The sequence below is a fragment of the Triticum dicoccoides genome, chromosome 7B (genome assembly GCF_002162155.2).
Source record: "Triticum dicoccoides isolate Atlit2015 ecotype Zavitan chromosome 7B, WEW_v2.0, whole genome shotgun sequence".
Lineage (NCBI taxonomy): Eukaryota > Viridiplantae > Streptophyta > Magnoliopsida > Poales > Poaceae > Triticum > Triticum dicoccoides.
Window position 1 is genome coordinate 444,488,761 of NC_041393.1, and position 7,367 is coordinate 444,496,127.

At 45.0% G+C, this 7,367-nt stretch overlaps 1 long non-coding RNA gene across 1 annotated transcript; it reads left to right on the forward strand.

Moving 5' to 3' along the window:
* The first annotated feature begins 995 nt into the window (after positions 1-995).
* Positions 996-3,294, forward strand: LOC119340223. The gene is made up of 3 exons (XR_005164458.1): positions 996-1,255; positions 1,361-1,451; positions 2,490-3,294. It is a non-coding gene; the product is annotated as an uncharacterized LOC119340223 (long non-coding RNA).
* Positions 3,295-7,367: the final 4,073 nt, after the last annotated feature.

The window sequence follows — 7,367 nt, forward strand, 5'->3', positions numbered from 1 at the left end:
CTGTGCTCCTAAAGACGTGCCTCAGATCTGGAGATTGGAGAGAAGGAATCAACAGGGGTGTGGCCTCCATACAGTTCTGGTGTCGGTGTGCTACAGACTGAAGCTGAAGGTACTTTAGAGGTTACCATGACCTTGACGAATGTCACCCGGCTGACTCCGATCCGATCTGCCCCTCCGTCCCTGCCTGACGGCTTGGTCCTCCCTCCAGGAACCCCATGTACCAGCTCCCCGCCTCAACATGCGTTTGCCTCCCCATCCTCAACGACGACCGAGGGCAGAGTTGGCTGCCGCCATGAGCGGCTGATCTTCCGTCGTGGCCACCACCGACTTTGGGGGTCGGGGACGACCAGATCCGGCGGGATTGCCCATGTATCTTGTACGTCCCGGATCCGGCGACATTTGGGGGTTAGGAGCACGCGTTCAGTACGACATCATAGGGCAGATGAGTGCGACATGGCGATGTCGGACGAGAAACACGACCAGATCGACGAAAGGCTCTGCGCAGTGCAAGGATGATGGCAAAACGGGGTAAGAAGAAGAGGCTCATGCGATGTGGCGGCGATGGCAAGGGGTGGAAGATGCGGTGGCGTGTAGAGTTCGGGGGTAGGTGCGCTGGGGCCTGGGAGAGAAGGAAGAAGGACCAGAGAGGGTGGACCGACGGATGGAAATAAAGGATGAGGGTTGCGGTGCAGGAGGCATATGCAGAGGCAGGCGAAAACTGGGCGGAACGCAGTCCGCTGGCAAAAGGAACCTTACTCATTTTTTAGGTAGTAGAGATTAGTATTTTTTTTTTTTTGAGAATCGGTAGTAGAAATTAGTAATTCCAACTCTCAGGGTTGGTGGTTTACAGATGATATTGTTTTGGGCTTAAAAAAATACCAATGTCGCTTTGGGCCAATTTGGTTTGGGTTCACCTAAAAAAATTGGTTTGGGTACAAATGGCCAATTTATTCAAAAGCCTGCCGTCTCTACCTCTCTCTCTCTCTAAAAAAAAAGCCTGCCGTCTCTCTCCCGAGTTCCTTCTCCTCTAGGCTCCCACGCCGCCGCCGCCGCCAAGAGAGCACGCCGCCGCCAGAGGACTCGCCGTCGTCGGGCCCCGCGTGCGGATCCACAAGGGCCAGACCTAGCTCTCCGCGGTTCGTCGGCTCTGGCGCTCCGCCCTACCAACCCGACGTGCAACAGTGCCGAGGCTTCAAGGCGGCGAGCACCCGCATCTTCGGCGAGGTTGTAATCTCCGACGCGTCTCCGCACTTAGGTTGGTGAGACCGCCCTTACCCCACTCCCTCTCCCTCTCCCTCTCACCCTTTGCATCCAACATTTCTTCAAACCCTAACCGTGCCCTATGTTCTTGATTTTAAAGGAATTCTCAGTGAGAAAAGGGAAGCTCTGTGAGAGGGGCTAGGGAAGAAGGAAACGAGCATCAGTTGAATCGGGTGGATCATATCTGTAAGGTGCGTCTGTTCTTCCATCTCTTCCGAGCCCTCTCAAGTTTCGCCTGGCAATAAATCGATGTGGGATGTGATTTCTGATTTTGGGCAATTTAACTACTCCCTCGGCTCCATAATATAAGAGCGTTTTTGACACGGAGGGAGTAGCAAATAAACTATCGAGACAAGTTTCCTATCACATGCACTGTGTTCCTTAATGACTGAACAGCTTTGGATGGAAGTATATGTGTAAAAAAATAAAACGAACTGATATTCATGCCAGTGTATAATTTTGGTGTTATGGTCTGTTATTTTTGTTCTTAAACGCAGTCTACTATTCTTCAGAATCCATCCTGTGAGTAGTTTAATTTGCTTCTGTTGAGGGTTAAGTAGGCACATGTCGTCCAACACTTCAAGTAGTTCATCACAAATGTCATGTCGTATAAGGTCTAATGTTTGGGAACGTGGCATGCCAAGTCATCAAAACCGAACTGCAAAACTACCTCAGGGGTTAGATGAATGGTTTTCACTTGTTTAGGTGTAGAAAAGCTGGTTTTATAGGTTAGGGGGTGAAGTGAGCCACCATTGGGCGGTTATGTAGAATTTTTTCTTTCTATTCTTCTTTTTTTTAGGAGTTTGTTTCCGTGCAGCATATTTATAGCTACGGCCTTGGTTCTTACTAGACTCCATTGCCCCATGCCCGCCTTTCTCTGTTAGAAAACCACCCTACATGTTGCATTGCCTTTTCTAGACGGGACAAGAGGAAATCTTAAAAATGAGAAAGTTTTTCATTTGTCTGGCTCGTATACGGCATCTATGGTGGTTTTGTATGTCCGGTCTAGGTTAAGTAGTAAAGAGAAAACCACCCTACATGTTACATTGCCTTTTCTAGACGGGACAAGAGGAAATCTTAAAAATGAGAAAGTTTTTCTTTTGTGTGGCTCGTATACGGCTTCTATGGTGGTTTTGTATGTCCGGTCTAGGTTAAGTAGTAAAGAGAAAACATGATACATATGGTCCAATTGAAGATAATCAATTAATATGGCTTTTAATTTTGCGCAGGAAAGGATACCAAACATGTCATCTCGAATTTCTAAGATAGCAAGGAAGTCTGTGGTTATTGTGGCCGATAAGGATGATTCTGATGCCTATTGTAGTGGTTGTGTCATGATTAAGGACACGTCTGTCAGAGTGATAGCCCCATTAGGTTTTGTCAAGGGGAGGGAGAGGCGCTTGAAGGTGGTATTTTTTGACAAGACAGAGTTTGATGCTGAACTGGTTGCTGTACGAGATTCATTTTGTTCACTCAGAACAGTATTTCACTCAGGCTGTGAGAAGATTAGTTTGTTTGAAGATGAGCATCTTGTTGGACCTCTGTGCACCTTCATGTTTGTTCCTCAATCTCGCATGACTAATCAGAAAATGTCTACATATGCCACAGTGGAATCTCTTGAGTCGTATTTAAAAGTTGAGACAATTCAGAGAGTCAATTCCACAAACTATTTTATGGTGTCTTGTCCTTATTTTGGGAAGACTCTTAGTGGGATTAATAGGTTGAGTGCTGCACCTGTGTTCACCATCTTGGGTAAGACCATGGGCATTGTTTTGCAAGATTGTCGTCCTGAGGTACCTGGAGCTAGATGAAAGTTGTGCTGAAAGCAACATATCTTCGTGAGTTGATGATGTCACTTGACCCACCGGCGCCATCAAGGAATCTAAGAAAGAAGAGAAAGAGAAAGTGTCACTAAGGAAAGAAACTTTTGAGTTTTTTGTACCCAACTATCCTTGTATAATGTATCCCTTTTGTTAGATTTGCTTGTTCGCATATTTATGCAACTCTAATTGTGTTTGCTTGTCGTATTTTTTATTGACTGTCTACTGCATTATCTGTGTTTCATGCTAGAATAATTGTTCTGAAAAGATCTTCCAATCATAAGGCCCTGGCTTCAGAAGTGGTTGAATTTGTTCAAGGCAGATGATCACACAACAATGATGCTAACTTCTCTATGTTCTTTTTTATGTTATTTCTTTTGAAAATCTATTCTTGAATTACACTTATATACTTGACTAGTGGAATTATGTCATAGTTACCCGCTTTGGAGTCTCGGAGTTTGAGGCATGCGCTTTTTTGGTTTGATTGCTTTCAGTTCGTGAATCACCTTTCCGGTTGCCCCTTCTTTTACAAGCAAGAATATGTGCTTTATATGATTTCGTGATTTATTCTGTTATTCCGTTCATATGGTTGTCTCTCTAAAGAAGAAACAGTTCCTAAACTAGGCTCTAATGTGCATTGCTTATAATATACACATTGCCTGTTCTGTAATTTTTAAGGACAATGCTAATGCCCACATGTATGGTGGGAGCCAAATTCACCCACACGTCCTATAATACACAGACCGTGTCACGTCACCGCATGCATCCATGTGGATTTTTTTTTGGATTTTCAATGTAAAATGTTTTATCTCTTAAATTAAAAATCCGATTGAAGATCCGTTTTCATCATTAAATCCCTCGCGACGAGATCTTCGAAACTACATCCCATATCAATATATTTTGATGATTTTTTTGGTTAAAAGTTGCCATGTCTATTGCAAATGAATTGCCATAATATTTACATTGAAGTTGTCATGATATGTTTCAGCTATTTTTTTCTACATTTAAAAGTAAATTTTGACATATTATAAAACGGGAAAGTAAGAAACTAGACTTGCCATGAACCATAAACTAAAATTGCCATGATACATGCACTTAAAATTGTCATGGTCCATATAAAAAATAATTTTCATGGTCAAAATACTATAATTGTCATCATAAAAAAACTAAAATTGCCATGCTCTACAAACTAAAATTGTCACATGGCAACTTTAATTTAAGCAGTATGGCAACTACAGTGTAAACATCATGGCAACTTATAAGATTTTTTTTTTCCGTCGAAACATATCAACATGGAGTCTAGTTTTGAAGATCTTGTCGAGACGGATTTAATGGGAAAAACGGATTTTAATTCAATTTTTTTAATTAGGAGATAAAATATTTTTAAGCCGGAAATCAAAAGGATTCCTGGTGATGCCATCTGTTCATACGTGACAAAATGAGTGGTGATGAAGGCGTGTGGATGGTGTGCAAGATGCCACACGTGTGGGTGTTAGTTTTTTCCATTTTTAAATAACTTCATTGCCAAACAGGCCCTAAAGTGCATTGCTTATAATACAAACTTAAGTGGTAGTGGCCCTAAGGCTACCTATTTATCATTTGGTTATGGAGAAAATGCATTGGATGATCAGGGGAATACAAAATATATTTTCCCTTCATTCCAATCAACGTTCAAGCTTTGTCACCATTCAGGAGATTACACTGCAAACGTTCAACAGAGAAGTGTCCGAGCAAGGAATTACCTGGCTTCTGTTATGTAGTTCTACACACAACATGCAGAAGGGCAATTTGTGCTACAAGCTGTCCTCATGGACTAAACTGTGAAGGTAAGCTTATTAAAATTTTATATTGTTGGTCCTTAGCATTATAGCATTGTGATAATGAAAAAACTCTTCACAGAAAATTTGGTGTCTAGGTTGCAAAATCCGCTCGTCTTTTCATTTATCATACATCACTATAGAAAAAGGGTCTCTGCATGAGTACTCTGGAGACAATGGTTCTAAGAGCCTGAAAACATTCTGTCAAGAACACCTTCCAAGATTCTCCAGAAGGGTAGTCATTAGCCTTACCGAGCCTTTTGTGGATGCTCTTATTTTCAATGAAGTAGACATCAGAGATTATGTGTGCTTTCAGAGTGATGTTTTGCAATCCATTATTTTGATGATGTTTTCAGCATGATTCGAATTTCTTATCTGCTTGACAAGATTAGGTTGTTAGTGAAACTAGGCATTTGTCTCGATGGGAAGGTTTGATACATAGTAACATGCTATACAGACATCCTATTTTATAGTTTGTTTTGAAACAACTTACTGATTGTGGCATCAGTAATATTCCCTGTACCAAAATAGGCTACTGATAGTGTGCCATATCAGTGTAGTTGATTTATCTAGATTAGCCATTTCAGTGTGCAATCAAAGAGGCAAAGACGGGAAATAAATTATTTTTGCTATTAGAACTCTATGAGAGCATCGTCTTTAATGTAGTGATTTTTTTGAAAGTAAGGGTGTTTCTCTTCCACTGCTCAAACGGTTTGGCATCAAGAATTTTCCGGTGCATATTGATTGAATAGTTTATGGTCAGGAGCTACTTTTGAAGGATGGCATTTCAGTGAATCTCATATCAGGTACTCCAGAATTGAATACTTTGCTCAAAAGTTTCGAGAAGAATAACCAAAGAAGCCAAGGAACCTACTTTTTTTTTTCGAATAGCCAAGGAACCTACTCAGCTGAGTCAACCGAAGAAAAACAAAATCCCTCTCCTTGCATCATCGGAGTACGACTAAGTCTTTTCAGTCTGTACCATTGGTATTTTTAAAATGTACGAAACTAACAAAAGCTGGAAACTGTCATGTCCGAGATTTTTCCCATGTCTTGAAGTCTATTTCTGCAATGGGCCGAATTCTTATCAACACATATACAACAGACATTCCTCCTCCGGTCCCTGGACCCTGCTTTGTTTTTTTCGAAACGGAGACAAAGATTGCCTCATCTATTAATTGAGCAGAAGAGAATTGCCCAGTTAATTATGAAAAACCGGGCAAAAACCGAAAAAGCAAGGGCCAAGCCCACACCCCAAAACTGAAACACACAGGGGCAAAGCCCACCCTAATCGACGACATGCCGACCTGCGACCAGACAATGCAGCTCCGACTCTGACGGAGAGCTCAGAAGAACAAAACCAGGCACGGCTGGCGCCACAGAAGATCGCCGAACGGACCACCTACAGCCGGTCATCGTACACCACAGAGCCCCGCCGCCGCAGCTTCGACTCCACAACAACAGACAAACCGAGGCAAAAACCACAAACACGCCGGAGAAGAGCCGACTACCGCAACCATTGCCGCGTCGCCTACATCGCTCGCACCATCATCACTGCCACAGAAGCCCGATCGCCACAGTGATTCTCTCGGGGCCGCCGCCCTGACATCCACCGCTCCGTCGCGCCTAGCGCACTCAACCAGCACCGCCTTCCGGGGCCGCCACCCCGACATACCACCGCTCCCTTGAGCAACAACGCCGCACAACCCAGCTGCCCGCAGCCCACGCTGCTCAAGGCAACCGCTCGCAGACCACGAACGTCGCACCACTTCCTAGGCCGCGGCCCCGACGTAAAGTCAGACCGCCCCCTCTGAGGCGCATCGACCGAGCCGACATCCCTACCGCCCAAGCGGAACAAAAATGCCACCCAACCAATGTCGAGCCAGAGCCCCACCTCATAGAGTTGCCGCTCGCATTGTTCCCGAGATCGCCATCTCGGCGCACAATCAGAAACCACCCGGAGATGCCACCCCGACGTCCACTGTCCCTGACGATAAAGAGATCCATGCAAACTACAAAATGCTGACTCTCCAAGGCGATGCCTCCAAGAAGGAAATGACGTAGGCGCCGTCATTGCCCGCTTCGATCACCGAAGCTAGGGATTTCTCCCGGAGAGTCGTGTAATGGAGCTCCACGACAACGCCTTCAAGAAGAGGAGCAACACCATGGCGCCACTGTTGCCGGCACCGACCCAAAGTCGGGGCTAGACTTTCGCTTGGAGCTCCACCACACCTTGAAAATCGAGCAGATCCGAAGCACTGCACAACACACAATCCACATGGTCGACATCCACCGGCTCTCTGTGACCTGCCAGCCGCAGCATCTCCAGCTTCGTCGGCATAACCACCACCACAACCCGCCGGCAAGATCCGGCGGCCAAAGACCCGGGGCCGCCGCCCCGGCATCCTCCAAGCCCCTCGGACGAAGCAGGCCCTTGGCACCACATGAAGCCACTGTTGAAGGAGCAGCA